Source organism: Bombina bombina, chromosome 12 (assembly GCF_027579735.1).
Source record: "Bombina bombina isolate aBomBom1 chromosome 12, aBomBom1.pri, whole genome shotgun sequence".
NCBI lineage: Eukaryota > Metazoa > Chordata > Amphibia > Anura > Bombinatoridae > Bombina > Bombina bombina.
In genome coordinates, this window is record NC_069510.1 from 100250223 (window position 1) to 100266354 (window position 16132).

General features: G+C 39.4%; 1 protein-coding gene across 2 annotated transcripts in view; it reads left to right on the forward strand.

Annotated features, from left to right (window-relative positions):
- PFKFB1 (6-phosphofructo-2-kinase/fructose-2,6-biphosphatase 1) overlaps positions 1 to 16132 on the forward strand; it is a 177511-nt gene that overhangs the window by 11961 nt on the left and 149418 nt on the right. The gene's annotated exons all lie outside the window — the stretch shown is intronic.

Here is a 16132-nt window from a genome sequence, read left to right on the forward strand (position 1 = left end):
AGTATTTATTTTTAAATAGGAATAATTTATTAAAGTATAGTGTAGTGTTAGGTGTAATTGTAACTTAGGTTAGGATTTATTTCACAGGTACATTTCTCTTTATTTTAGCTAGGTAAGCTATTAAATAGTTAATAACTATTTAATAGTTATTGTACATGGTTAAAATAAATTGAAAGTTACCTGTAAAATAAATATAAATCCTAAGATAGCTAGAATATAATTATTATTTATATTGTAGCTATATTAGGGTTTATTTTAAAGGTAAGTATTTAGTTTTAAATAGGATTCATTTAGTTAATAAGAGTTAATTTATTTAGATTTATTTAATTAATATTTAAGTTAGGGGGGCGTTAGGGTTAGGGTTAGACTTAGGTTTAGGGGTTAATAATTTTATTACAGTGGCGGCGGCGTAGTGGGGGGCAGGATAGGGGTTAATAAATTTATTATAGGTGGCGACGGTGTAGGGGGGGGCAGATTAGGGGTTAATAAATTTATTATAGGTGGCGACGGTGTAGGGGGGGCAGATTAGGGGTTAATAAATTTATTATAGGTGGCGACGGTGTAGGGGGGGCAGGATAGGGGTTAATAGGTTTAATATAGGTTGCGGCGGGTTCATGGAGCGGCGGTTTAGGGGTTAAACTATTTATTTAGTTGCGGAGAGGTGCGGGATCAGCAGGATAGGGGTTAATAACTTTATAATAGAGGGCGACGGTGTAGGGGGGGCAGGATAGGGGTTACTAGGTATACTGTAGGTGGCAGCGGTGTCCGGGAGCGGCGGTTTAGGGGTTAATACATTTATAAGAGTTGCGGCAGGGTCTAGGAGCGGCGGTTTAGGGGTTAATACATTTATCAGAGTTGCGGCAGGGTCTAGTAGCGGCGGTTTAGGGGTTAGTAACTTTATTGAGTTGCGGGGGGCTCCGGGGGCGCCGGTATAGGGGGTAGAACAGTGCAGTTTAGTGTGAGTGCTTAGTGACAGGCTAGCAATAAAGCTGGGAAAAAGCCGAAGGGCAGCGAGATCGGATGAGTGATAACTCTCACAGTCCGCTGCTCATCGCCCCGCGGCTTTTTGACAGCTTTTTTTGATAACTTAGGCGTATTTTTTCAGGTCCGCGGCGGCGAAGGTAGGCGAGCTTAGGCGGGCGTATTGGGCCGGCGAAGCCAGAAAAGTAGATGGCTTGATAACTACCCCCCTTTGTCTGTACTCCAGCAGGTGATCTTTTTGAATTGTACCGTGTGTATTTGTTAGAGCAAGTTCAGTAAATAATTATACAGTAGCTTTGGTTAGCTGAGAACTAGATTACTCCAATCTTGAATTTTTATCAGACATTGCCTTACTGCAATTACATTTACCCGCTGTAGCATGCAGGCTTAATTCTCAGCATCCACAAGTCCAAATGGTCAATTCTGATGCCAATTTCAGAAAAGCATTTAAACTTCACATTAGCCACTTTTTAAACAGCTGACGACACCAACAATAAACTGTATACTGCATCTTACAGCCTTAAATGTCAGCAGGCACCACTATAAAAACAAAACCTGCTGTTCTCTTTATAACAGATGTTAAACCTGAATTTTTCATGGTCAAGCTTCTGTTTTATGTTAAACTTGAAATAGATCAATTGATCTTAGTCTTTTCATGCCACATGTGAAGCGTATTATCCCTCCCTGCTTTATTTTTTTAATATATATAAAATGTCTGTACTTCTTAAATTCTATACCAACCCATGGTTATAGACCAACGGTGTAATGTCCTTTGAGATGAGGTGTACATTAAAATAGCATAGAATGTAGCTTGTATCAGAAATATTTTGAATTCTGCTATGTATGTTATCTGATAGTGACACAGTTTATATTAGATATAGAATACTTAGTATTTCTCTAGACCAGGAGTCAGCAAACTAGGGCCTGTGGGCCAAATCCTGTAAACCACCTGTTTTTTTTCAATACAAGAGTATCTGTCAGAAACCAAACTTCTCAAAAATCAGGGGCCGAATTATCAAGCTCCAACCGCTGCTTTATAACTTGTCCGTCTGCTCTGAGACGGCGGATAGAAATCAACCCGATTGAATACGATCGGGTTGATTGACACTCCCTGCTAGCGGCCGATTGGCCACGAATCTGCAGGGGGCGGCAATGAACTGCTTGTGCAATGATAAATGCCGACAGCGTATGTTGTCGGCATTCATCGATGTGCAGCGGACATGATACGCTACATTGTATCATGTCCGCTCGCACTTTGATAAATATGCCCCTTAGAGTGTAAACCAGGACATAAGCAGGGATCAAATCCAAGAAAGCAAATCAGGGACAAAAACCCCAGGACTTCCACATGAATAATCAAACACTGATTGGCATTAGCAGGGTCTTTTTAACACCTCCCACATAGGTCTTGGCGCCAAAACAACTTCCAAAATAAAGATTACAAATAGAGCTACCTTTAGCACAGGTAACTCAGTTGACATATGTTAATTCACCCCTTTGAATTCTCTTCTAAGAATGAGATGCACGTAACACCCCCCCCCCCTGCTGCCAGTAGCATTAAGCCTCCTCTAAATGCTGACTTAGATTCCAGCAGCACTCACTGCTTCCTTCATAGTGTGACCCTAAATTATTATCCTGCTTCCAGATTTTGGATTAAAGGGACAGTCAACACCAGAATTTTTGTTGTTTAAAAAGATAGATAATCCCTTTATTACCTATTCCCCAGTTTTGCATAACCAACACAGTTATAATAATACACATTTTACAGACTTGCATTTTAGCCAATCAGTGCTCACTCCTGGGTTAATTCATGTGCATGAGCTCAATGTTATCTATATGACACACATAAACTAATGCCCTCTAGTGGTAAAAAACTGTCAAAATGCTTTCAAATAAGAGGTGGCTTTCAAGGTCTAAGAAATTAGCATATGAGTCTCCTAGGTTTTAACTTTCAACTAAGAATACCAAGAGAACAACGCAAAATTGGTAATAAAAGTTAATTGGAAAGTTGTTTAAAATTACATGCCCTATCTGAATCATGAAAGTTTATTTTGGACTTGACTGTCCCTTTTTTTCTATTTTCTTGAAAAAAAAAACATCAAGCATAACTTATACCTCTCTATATAAGGAGATCCATTCTGGCGGGAAATTATTTAACAAGACTAACTCTGCAAAAGAATCTGAGCTCAAGTACAGGGACAAAATTTGTTTTTGAATAACACACGAGTAGGACTTAATTATTGGTAACCAACCATTTAAAAATGTCTTTACTTTTTATTTCCGAAGCTGTCTGTAGATGGTAAGATTCAAAAACAATCTGACCTTGAATTTCCTTAAGTACCGAAGGAAAGGAAGGGGCACTACGAGCCTTCCAATTCTTAAAAATCAGATGACGTACAAGCAAAATAATGGTATTAACCATATTAACATATAAAGTTGGGCTCACATGTTGAGTGTATAAAAAAAAGATAGATTCTAGCGTAAATCTAATTGGAGAGTTAAATAAGTTGGAGACCCAGAACCCAACTTTTTGCAAAAGTTGGGAAATCTTAGGACAGTACCATATCATGTGACACAGGTCTGCTAACGGCAATCTACAATGTGGACATTCTGGGGCTGTGGTTGGAAACATTTTACACATTCTATATGGAGAGATATAATAATTATTGAACAATTTGAAATGGGACTCTCTCCAAGATGTAGAAATTGTACAACAATTAAGGGCCACAAAACTAGCTTTAATCTTATCCATGTCTATATCTGAAAAATATATATCCATCTATTAACTATTTTATCTATAGAAAGGCCACCCTGCTTAGCCAACATGATATCGTATATTAATTAAATAGAGGCATCACCCATGATAAATCTCGAACAACATAACTCAATATCAGACCATGCTAGAGGCAAAGAAACAGGGCAGTTCAAACTAATTACAAAATGACGCAATTGTAAATAAGCAAAAAAAGTCTTATTTGAGATACCATATTGTCTGACTAAATTTTGAAAAGGAAGCATCTAACCATCCTCTGACAGAATTTGTGATACATTGATAATATTATTTTCCTTCCATGATATAAAGGCTTTATTATAAATACCTGGTGTAAATTGTGTAAATCCCTATAATTGGAAGAAAATCTGAAAAACTTGGATCTATTTCTAGAAGGATACAGCATTTCTGCCAAGCCAAGATTATGTTCCTAAATGTGATCAAACAATGAATATTAGCAGGTAATATTTTAATAGGGCAATGTAGAATTGCTTTTAATGAGAATGGATTGCAGAAAAAAACTTTCAATGTCATAAGAAGAGAATATGTTAGACTCTGTAATCCAATCTAAAGCTATCTTGATCATGGCTGCCCAATTATACAATTTAAAATTGGGTAACGATAATCCTGCTATCTCCTTCTTTAACATCATTCTGTCCAAAGAAATTTGGGATTTTTTACCACCCGCAATAAATCTAGACATCCATGAGTTAAGTTTAATTAAATCCTGGGCAATTACTGAAAGAGGAAAAGATGCCCATAATTCCAGGTCAGATCTTATCTAGTAGTGGGTAAAAATTCAAACTATACAATTTTTTAGGATTTGTGTGAATTGATATACCTAAGTATTTAATGGTATCTACTATGCTTAATGGGTGTTCTTGCAAGCTGGCGGGAGATTTTTTGATCCAGAGCAATTCGCTTTTTTGATAATTAATCCTGTAACCTGAAAAGAGACTAAACTCTTGAAGACAATTCAGAATCAGAGTAATAGATTGCCGTGTGTTATTGAGAAACAACAGTAGATCATCTGCATAAAGTAACAATTTTAATGTCTGAGAACCTAATACAATGCCTGTCTTTTCTCTTAAAGGGACACTAAACCCAATTTTTTTCTTTCCTGATTCAGACAGAGCATGCAATTTTAAGCAACTTTATAATTTACTCCTATTATCAAATGCAAGAATGTAAGTTTAGATGCCGGCCCATTTATGGTGAATAACCTGGGTTATTCTTGCTGATTGGTGGATAAATTCACCCACCAATAAAAAATTGCTGTCCAGAGTTCTGAATTAAAAAAGAAGCTTAGATGCCTTCTTTTTCAAATAAAGATAGCAAGTGAACGAAGAAAAATTGATAATAGGAGTAAATTAGAAAGTTGCTTAAAATTGCATGTTCTATATGAATCACACAAGAAAATTGTTGGGTTCAGTGTCCCTTTAATTTAATAGCTAATGGTTCAAGTGCGATATTAAATAAAAGGGGTAACAAAGGGCACCCTTGCCATGTTCCTCGTCTCAAAATAATTTTATCAGAAAGAGAATTATTGATCAATAGGTAAGATATTGGGGATCTATACAATTTCTGAACAAATTGTAGAAATTGGTTTATAAATCCAAACTTGATTGAAGCATTAAAAAGATAATCCCAGGAGATGGAGTCAAAAGCCTTTTCGGCATCTAGAGTGAGCATTGCTATATCCTGGTTCTTATCCTTATCATTTTTTTCCATATTCCAACAATAATCTATAAAAGTAATCACACTCCGTATATGTTTAGTAGAATTTCTAGATAACATAAAGCCCACTTGATCCTTGTGGATAATGTTCTCAAGCGGGGCAGCAAGCCTTTTGGCAATAATAGATGATAAAAGCTTATAATCCATATTTAATACAGAGATAGGTCTATACAAGGCCGGGTCTTCTAATTTTTTCCCTTTCTTCAATATTAATGAAATATTTGCTGCAGAGAAATATGTAGACATAGGACCTATAGAAGAATAATAAAAATTAAATAATTTACATAGTGGGATCTTTAACTCTTGTATTAATATTTTATAGAATTCTGCTGGGATACCATCCGACCCTGCCGCTTTATTGAATTTGAGATGCTCTACTGCTGTACATATTTCTTCCTCCGTAATTGGAGTATTTAGGGTTATACAATCCTCCTCTGAAATCTGAGGTGTCTGTATACTCTGCCAGAAATTCTCCTGGCTATCAGGGTTGCTAACTATATTAGAATACAGAGATTGAAAAAAAACAAAAAAACCTTTGCTAATCTGTTTGAATATATCTATTATCACCTATTTAAATAGCTGAAATATAATTTCTTTTTTTCCTGTTTTTTGTAAGTCTAGCAAGGTGCTTCGCAGAGGAGCCATGAAACCCTCTGAAATGGATATTCATTTTGGCTTCCTGTTCTAATGATCTTTGTTTAAAAAAAATATCTCGTTCTTTTCTAGCTTCAAGATATATATTCCAGTTAAAAGTAGATTGTTCAGCCAGATATTTTCTATAAGCATTTCTCACTTGGTTAGTATATTGGGTTTCTGCCGCCCGTTTTTTTTTAATTCAGAATACTCATATAAGCCTTTATTTTACCCCGCAGTACCGCTTTCACGGTTTCCCAAAAAATCTCAATTTTATTAAATTACTCAATATTGATATTTGAAGAATCTTTCCAGCTCTGTTTTAAACAAAGAAAGAATTTAACATTGTGGAGCAAAAATCGTGGGGGAAAAAATCTGGCTGTTCTATTCTCGGTTTATCAGGCCTATGTGTCAGGCTTAGGGGCCTATCTATCAAGCTCCGAACGTAGCTTGAAGGCCCGTGTTTCTGGCGTATTGCTCTCCGCATTCAGCGAGGTCTTGTGGACCTGATCTGCACTGTCGGATCAGGTCCGCAAGACCTTTAATAAATAGGCCTTATTGTATGCTCTAATATCGGGAAAGACGAGACCACCAAAATCTGTCAACTGCATTATTTGAAGTATAGATAAGGCACGTCTTTTCCCTTTCCAAATAAATTTAGCACATTTCCTATTAAAGTTCTTGATGTCCTTGTTTAAAATAAACAGAGGTAGATTATTCATGATATACAATAGCTGTGGAAAGAGGAAAGACTTAATAATCATTACTTTTGCCGATAATGAGATAGGGAAAAGACTTCATCTTTTTGAGTTTATCAATTGCATTGGCAAAAAACTGTGTATATTTAAGTTTATACCACATATTATGGTCTTTATGTAGGTTAATTCCCAAATATCTGAAACTCTCTACTTCTTTAAAATCATGTTCATCCTTTTTTTTTTTTTTTAAACATTTTTATTGAGGAATTGCATATTATAATGGTTTGAGACACCAAAAAAGGGATAAAAGAAATATATAAGAAAATAAGTAAATAAAAACAAAAATTAAACATTCAGCGATATGGAAAACATTCTGGTGGTTCTTGGTTGATTTTCCTCATTTTGGTCCCTTTTAGACATATTATGGACCACTCTTGGGTTCTTATTTACAATATATAGGAAACATGTAGGGATAAATAAATATAAACAAGACATACTCAGGACTAGATGACAAAATGTAAGGTACAGGTTGGAGCTCAAATATTCACACCATATTTGATATACAGGGTTGTACAGTGTCATAAGATAACGTTAATGTACCCAATAATGCTCTTTCCCTATTATTCTCTCCCCCTAGCTGTAATCAATCCACTCATGAGCTTTTAAATTGATAAGATATGATAGACAGGAGTTATATCAGAGCACATATACACAGGTATACGCTTCCCTTAGAAAAGTTGTACAAAAATTGATCAGTTAAGAGAGACAGCTGTATTTATCCATAATTGGGGATAACTAAGATCTAGAGGGCCAAACTATATTTAAGAGAAATTTGGTATGCATAGTTATACTATAGATTACTTTATTACTATGTTCGCCCCTCATTGTGAGATAGACCGTTCCATGTCTTTAGAATCTATAAACAATTACAATTAGTGACATAGGAACCTGACTGGGGAGCGTAGAGAATATTATAAGATAGAATTGTGTAGGAGGGTAGGATGCTAGTATGCTGTTCAATTAAGCCTCGCTATATTGGAAACTGAGGAGATTAGGCATTCGGCAGTCAAAGATTTACACTCTACCGGTGATTCTAATTGCGATTATGTCAGCACCGTCAATGTATCCGGAACTGCTATAGCGTGTATATTAGTGTTATGTCCAGCGCACAGCTAGAGAGCCTCCCTCCCGCCCGATGGCCCCGGCCGTAAGCCACAGAGCTAGAGTTATTTGAAACCATCTTTGCTGTAAAGAGCTATGCACTAACTGTGTCCGCATCTCCAATTTACCCTTAGGCAAAGCGAAAACATGTACTCTTAGAAGTGGGTAGTATATAACAGGCTCATACATAAAGTGTAACTACGACCAAATGTAAAAATGTGAATATGGTAGAAAAACTAACAGAATGAGCATGAACAAGTTACAGTCCCTGGCCTCTCAAGATTTAAAATAAACATCATAGAATTATCAGCGTCCATTTGGCATGGTTGCAGTCAAGAGTAATCAGTGCGTTAGTCTATCCCCAGTTTTTTCCTCTACAACACCTCCGCCAATATTTAGTCTTATTATACTAATTTTTTGCCTTCACAACAGTATAGAAAATAACCAATTAACTTTTAAACATGAAAAATAAGGCTTAACTGCTTATATTGGTAAATAACATTCCTCTAGATAACCCAAGGAGAAGTAAAGATAAAACTAGCTGTTTGTTAGCGGGTTTACCCATTGAGCTCAGTCCAGAGTTTTCTGTATGAGAGGGGTATCTGCAGACTACCCCTCTCCTGTGTCTGGAAAGTGTCCATCACTGTGAAAGCAAGAGGTATCCTCAATCAGAATGAGTGTATGTTTCCACCATCTTATCGCACCCAGCAATTGTAGGGTAACAGTATATGCAATAATGCCCTGCAGGTCTTCAGAGCGTGTAGCTGTCTCCATTTTCCAAGTATCTGTGTACCGGCTGTAAATGAGACCATCGCCTGTGTCATAGTGTGCCCTGGGGCCAGTCTCCGCTTCACCGGTTTCCGTCTCAGCTGACATACCTTTCTGTGCATCTATATTATATGAGTGCCATATTTGCCCCTTGGTAGCGAGTAGTAAGTTTGTGGGGGGTATGTCTACCCAGTGGATTATGCGTGGAAGTTCAAGTGCTAGCCGTCTGTTGCCGCTTGAAGATGGACCACAACAAGAGGCGACCAGGAAGTGTTCCAGCAAGTAAGGTTCCGATTGTGTCTCTGATGTTCCCTGGGATGCTGGATCAGATGACGCAGTTGCGTTCATAACTAGAGGCTCTTGATGTTTAAGTGGTAGTGTGCTGGGGTAGCGCAGGGGCCCCTTGAGGGGTTCTAGATGGTTCTCTGTCCGCTGTCCCTGTCGGGAGGATATGTGAAGTAGGGAGCTTTACCTCTATTACCTGCGTCTTCTGGCTGCTATCGTAAGTTGCGTCTTGCAAAGCAGTCTGTTCAGGCACTTCTGCTACCATGCCCTCAATAAGGACTCTAGGTAGGGATCTTTGATAGAGCTTGTATAGCAGGTTCTCTATTTTAGCAAAGCGCTGATCCAGAAACTGTGTTAGATCATCCTCCCATGTAGTCGCCATTTTGGAGAAATCTTCTTGCGAGTGGGTTGGAATTCAAAGTTCCGTTAGGTTTAGCAAAGAAATGCTGTGTTGTTCGGTAATGGTGATATTTTCAGTAAGGCAGGAGTCTGCTGCCAGCACTGGTAACCCGGTAGGTCCGGGGGGGGTCGTTACCTAGATATAGGCCGCCGCCTTAGGTCTCAAACTGCCGATCTGTTGCCCTGGAGTCATTTAAACAGCAAGCATAAGCTGAAAAATAGCCACATACTACCATGTAGCTATTGATTGAAGTTTGGTGCAGATGATTTTGCTGTTGTATCTCTATAATCGGCGGATTAGAGAGGATCTTATGCAGAGCTTACAGAGAATGCGTCCTGCCTGGTACGCTGTTCGGACACGCCCCCAACTATCCTTATTTTTATGGATCCAGACCACTTCAGTTTTGTCAGCATTTATTTTATGGCCAGAAAATGAGCTAAAAAGCTCAAGGATCTTAAGAGCGGTAGGAATATTTTTTTTGTGTGTCGTTAAGATATAATAATAAATGATCTGCATATAATGCTAAGACAAATGTCTGGTTCCCCACACTTATACCCTCTAGTTCTTGTCTGAGAAGGATCGCTAGGGGTTCTATAGCAACATTGAAAAGAAGAGGAGAGAGGGGCGGCTGCCTTGTCTGGTTCCCTTATTTAGTCTAAAGAAGGATGTATGGCTGCCATTAACTAAAATGGATGATAAAGGGGAATTATAAATGGCTTTACTAAAATCTACTAGATTTTCTGAAAAACAAAAATTGACCAAGGAAGAGTATAAATGATCCCATATTATGAAATTGAAGGCTTTCTCAGCGTCAATTAGAACCAAAGCAAAATCTTGCCTAACTGTTATTTTATGTTTATGTAATTTAGTCCAAAGATGTTCTAAAGTTAAGTATGTTCTGCGTATATTTTTAGTTGAGCACCTCCCGTTCATAAAACCGGATTGGTCCTGATGAATTATTTAATTTAACGAAATTCTAAGGCCTAGATTTGGAGTTCGGCGGTAAAAGGGCTGTTAACGCTCCGCGGGCTTTTTTCTGGCCGCACCATAAAATTAACTCTGGTATCGAGAGTTCAAACAAATGCTGCGTTAGGCTCCAAAAAAGGAGCGTAGAGAATTTTTACCGCAAATGCAACTCTCGATACCAGAGTTGCTTACGGACGCGGCCGGCCTCAAAAACGTGCTCGTGCACGATTCCCCCATAGGAAACAATGGGGCTGTTTGAGCTGAAAAAAAACCTAACACCTGCAAAAAAGCAGCGTTCAGCTCCTAACGCAGCCCCATTGTTTCCTATGGGGAAACACTTCCTACGTCTGCACCTAACACTCTAACATGTACCCCGAGTCTAAACACCCCTAGCCTTACACTTATTAACCCCTAATCTGCCGCCCCCGCTATCGCTGACCCCTGCATATTTTTTTAAACCCCTAATCTTCCGCTCCGTAAACCGCCGCCACCTACGTTATCCCTATGTACCCCTAATCTGCTACCCCTAACACCGCCGACCCCTATATTATATTTATTAACCCCTAACCTGCCCCCCACAACGTCGCCGACACCTGCCTACACTTATTAACCCCTAATCTGCCGAGCGGACCTGAGCGCTACTATAATAAAGTTATTAACCCCTAATCCGCCTCACTAACCCTATCATAAATAGTATTAACCCCTAATCTGCCCTCCCTAACATCGCCGACACCTAACTTCAATTATTAACCCCTAATCTTCCGATCGGAGCTCACCGCTATTCTAATAAATGGATTAACCCCTAAAGCTAAGTCTAACCCTAACACTAACACCCCCCTAAGTTAAATATAATATTTATCTAACGAAATAAATTAACTCTTATTAAATAAATTATTCCTATTTAAAGCTAAATACTTACCTGTAAAATAAATCCTAATATAGCTACAATATAAATTATAATTATATTATAGCTATTTTAGGATTAATATTTATTTTACAGGCAACTTTGTAATTATTTTAACCAGGTACAATAGCTATTAAATAGTTAAGAACTATTTAATAGTTACCTAGTTAAAATAATAACAAATTTACCTGTAAAATAAATCCTAACCTAAGTTATAATTAAACCTAACACTACCCTATCAATAAAATAATTAAATAAACTACCTACAATTACCTACAATTAACCTAACACTACACTATCAATAAATTAATTAAACACAATTCCTACAAATAAATACAATTAAATAAACTAGCTAAAGTACAAAAAATAAAAAAGAACTAAGTTACAGAAAATAAAAAAATATTTACAAACATAAGAAAAATATTACAACAATTTTAAACTAATTACACCTACTCTAAGCCCCCTAATAAAATAACAAAGCCCCCCAAAATAAAAAATTCCCTACCCTATTCTAAATTAAAAAAGTTACAAGCTCTTTTACCTTACCAGCCCTGAACAGGGCCCTTTGCGGGGCATGCCCCAAGAATTTCAGCTCTTTTGCCTGTAAAAAAAAACATACAATACCCCCCCCCAACATTACAACCCACCACCCACATACCCCTAATCTAACCCAAACCCCCCTTAAATAAACCTAACACTAAGCCCCTGAAGATCTTCCTACCTTGTCTTCACCATCCAGGTATCACCGATCCGTCCTGGCTCCAAGATCTTCATCCAACCCAAGCGGGGGTTGGCGATCCATAATCCGGTCCAGAAGAGGCTCCAAAGTCTTCCTCCTATCCGGCAAGAAGAGGACATCCGGACCGGCAAACATCTTCTCCAAGCGGCATCTTCGATCTTCTTCCATCCGGAGCGAAGCGGCAGGATCCTGAAGACATCCAGCGCGGAACATCCATCCGGACCGACGACTGAACGACGAATGACTGTTCCTTTAAGGGACGTCATCCAAGATGGCGTCCCTCGAATTCCGATTGGCTGATAGGATTCTATCAGCCAATCGGAATTAAGGTAGGAATTTTCTGATTGGCTGATGGAATCAGCCAATCAGAATCTATTTCAATCCGATTGGCCGATCCAATCAGCCAATCAGATTGAGCTCGCATTCTATTGGCTGATCGGAACAGCCAATAGAATGCGAGCTCAATCTGATTGGCTGATTGGATCAGCCAATCGGATTGAACTTGATTCTGATTGGCTGATTCCATCAGCCAATCAGAAAATTCCTACCTTAATTCCGATTGGCTGATAGAATCCTATCAGCCAATCGGAATTCGAGGGACGCCATCTTGGATGACGTCCCTTAAAGGAACAGTCATTCGTCGTTCAGTCGTCGGTCCGGATGGATGTTCCGCGCTGGATGTCTTCAGGATCCTGCCGCTTCGCTCCGGATGGAAGAAGATCGAAGATGCCGCTTGGAGAAGATGTTTGCCGGTCCGGATGTCCTCTTCTTGCCGGATAGGAGGAAGACTTTGGAGCCTCTTCTGGACCGGATTATGGATCGCCAACCCCCGCTTGGGTTGGATGAAGATCTTGGAGCCAGGACGGATCGGTGATACCTGGATGGTGAAGACAAGGTAGGAAGATCTTCAGGGGCTTAGTGTTAGGTTTATTTAAGGGGGGTTTGGGTTAGATTAGGGGTATGTGGGTGGTGGGTTGTAATGTTGGGGGGGGGGTATTGTATGTTTTTTTTTACAGGCAAAAGAGCTGAAATTCTTGGGGCATGCCCCGCAAAGGGCCCTGTTCAGGGCTGGTAAGGTAAAAGAGCTTGTAACTTTTTTAATTTAGAATAGGGTAGGGAATTTTTTATTTTGGGGGGCTTTGTTATTTTATTAGGGGGCTTAGAGTAGGTGTAATTAGTTTAAAATTGTTGTAATATTTTCTTCTGTTAAGTGTGATCAGTCCACGGGTCATCATTACTTCTGGGATATTACTCCTCCCCAACAGGAAGTGCAAGAGGATTCACCCAGCAGAGCTGCATATAGCTCCTCCCCTCTACGTCACTCCCAGTCATTCTCTTGCACCCAACGACTAGATAGGATGTGTGAGAGGACTATGGTGATTATACTTAGTTTTATATCTTCAATCAAAAGTTTGTTATTTTAAAATAGCACCGGAGTGTGTTATTACCTCTCTGGCAGAGTTTGAAGAAGAATCTACCAGAGTTTTGCTATGATTTTAGTCGGAGTAGTTAAGATCATATTGCTGTTCTCGGCCATCTGAGGAGTGAGGTAAACTTCAGATCAGGGGACAGCGGGCAGATGAATCTGCATAGAGGTATGTAGCAGTTTTTATTTTCTGACAATGGAATTGATGAGAAAATCCTGCCATACCGATATAATGTCATGTATGTATACTTTACACTTCAGTATTCTGGGGAATGGTACTTCACTAGAATTACACTGTAAGAAATACATAAAGCTGTTTAATAACTAGAGATTATGTTTAACGTTTTTGCTGGAATGTAAAATCGTTTTCATTTGCTGAGGTACTGTGTGAATAAATGTTTGGGCACTATTTTTCCACTTGGCAGTTGCTTAATCTGTTTTTCTGACAGTTTCTGTTCTCCCTCACTGCTGTGTGTGAGGGGGAGGGGCCGTTTTTTGGCGCTTTTACTATGCATCAAATATTTCAGTCAGCAACTCATTGTATTCCCTGCATGATCCGGTTCATCTCTACAGAGCTCAGGGGTCTTCAAAACTTATTTTGAGGGAGGTAATTTCTCTCAGCAGAGCTGTGAGAATTATAGTTTGACTGAGATAAAAAACGTTTATTCTGTAATTTGTTTCCTGCTTTCAGAATTTGTTATCTTTGCTAATGGGATTAAACCTTTGCTAAAGTTGTGTTGTTTACAAGGATTGAGGCTATAACTGTTTCAATTTATTAATTTTCAACTGTCATAGATCTTCTGTGCTTCTTAAAGGCACAGTACGTTTTAATATTATTCTAATTGAATTGTATTTCCAAGTTGCAAGTTTATTTGCTAGTGTGTTAAACATGTCTGATTCAGAGGATGATACCTGTGTCATTTGTTGCAATGCCAAAGTGGAGCCCAATAGAAATTTATGTACTAACTGTATTGATGCTACTTTAAATAAAAGTCAATCTGTACAAATTGAACAAATTTCACCAAACAACGAGGGGAGAGTTATGCCGACTAACTCGCCTCACGTGTCAGTACCTACATCTCCCGCTCAGAGGGAGGTGCGTGATATTGTAGCGCCGAGTACATCTGGGCGGCCATTACAAATCACATTACAGGATATGGCTACTGTTATGACTGAGGTTTTGGCTAAATTACCAGAACTAAGAGGTAAGCGTGATCACTCTGGGGTGAGAACAGAGTGCGCTGATAATATTAGGGCCATGTCAGACACTGCGTCACAGGTGGCAGAACATGAGGACGGAGAACTTCATTCTGTGGGTGACGGTTCTGATCCAAACAGACTGGATTCAGATATTTCAAATTTTAAATTTAAACTGGAAAACCTCCGTGTATTACTAGGGGAGGTGTTAGCGGCTCTGAATGATTGTAACACTGTTGCAATACCAGAGAAAATGTGTAGGTTGGATAAATATTTTGCGGTACCGACGAGTACTGAGGTTTTTCCTATACCTAAGAGACTTACTGAAATTGTTACTAAGGAGTGGGATAGACCCGGTGTGCCGTTCTCACCCCCTCCGATATTTAGAAAAATGTTTCCAATAGACGCCACCACAAGGGACTTATGGCAAACGGTCCCTAAGGTGGAGGGAGCAGTTTCTACCTTAGCTAAGCGTACCACTATCCCGGTGGAGGATAGCTGTGCTTTTTCAGATCCAATGGATAAAAAGTTAGAGGGTTACCTTAAGAAAATGTTTGTTCAACAAGGTTTTATATTGCAACCCCTTGCATGCATTGCGCCGATCACGGCTGCAGCGGCATTCTGGATTGAGTCTCTGGAAGAGAACATTGGTTCAGCTACTCTGGACGACATTACGGACAGGCTTAGAGTCCTTAAACTAGCTAATTCATTCATTTCGGAGGCCGTAGTACATCTTACTAAACTTACGGCGAAGAATTCAGGATTCGCCATTCAGGCACGCAGGGCGCTGTGGCTAAAATCCTGGTCAGCTGATGTTACTTCTAAGTCTAAATTGCTTAATATACCTTTCAAAGGGCAGACCTTATTCGGGCCCGGGTTGAAAGAGATTATCGCTGACATTACAGGAGGTAAAGGCCATGCCCTGCCTCAGGACAAAGCCAAGACTAGACAGTCTAATTTTCGTTCCTTTCGTAATTTCAAAGCAGGAGCAGCATCAACTTCCTCTGCACCAAAACAGGAAGGAGCTGTTGCTCGCTACAGACAAGGCTGGAAACCTAACCAGTCCTGGAACAAGGGCAAGCAGACTAGGAAACCTGCTGCTGCCCCTAAAACAGCATGAATTGAGGGCCCCCGATCCGGGATCGGATCTAGTGGGGGGCAGACTTTCTCTCTTCGCCCAGGCTTGGGCAAGAGATGTTCAGGATCCCTGGGCGCTAGAGATAATATCTCAGGGATACCTTCTGGACTTCAAATACTCTCCTCCAAGAGAGAGATTTCATCTGTCAAGATTGTCAACAATCCAGACAAAGAAAGAGGCGTTTCTACGCTGCGTACAAGAGCTCTTGTTAATGGGAGTAATCCATCCAGTTCCACGATCGGAACAGGGACAGGGGTTTTACTCAAATCTGTTTGTGGTTCCCAAAAAAGAGGGAACTTTCAGACCAATCCTGGACTTAAAGATCCTAA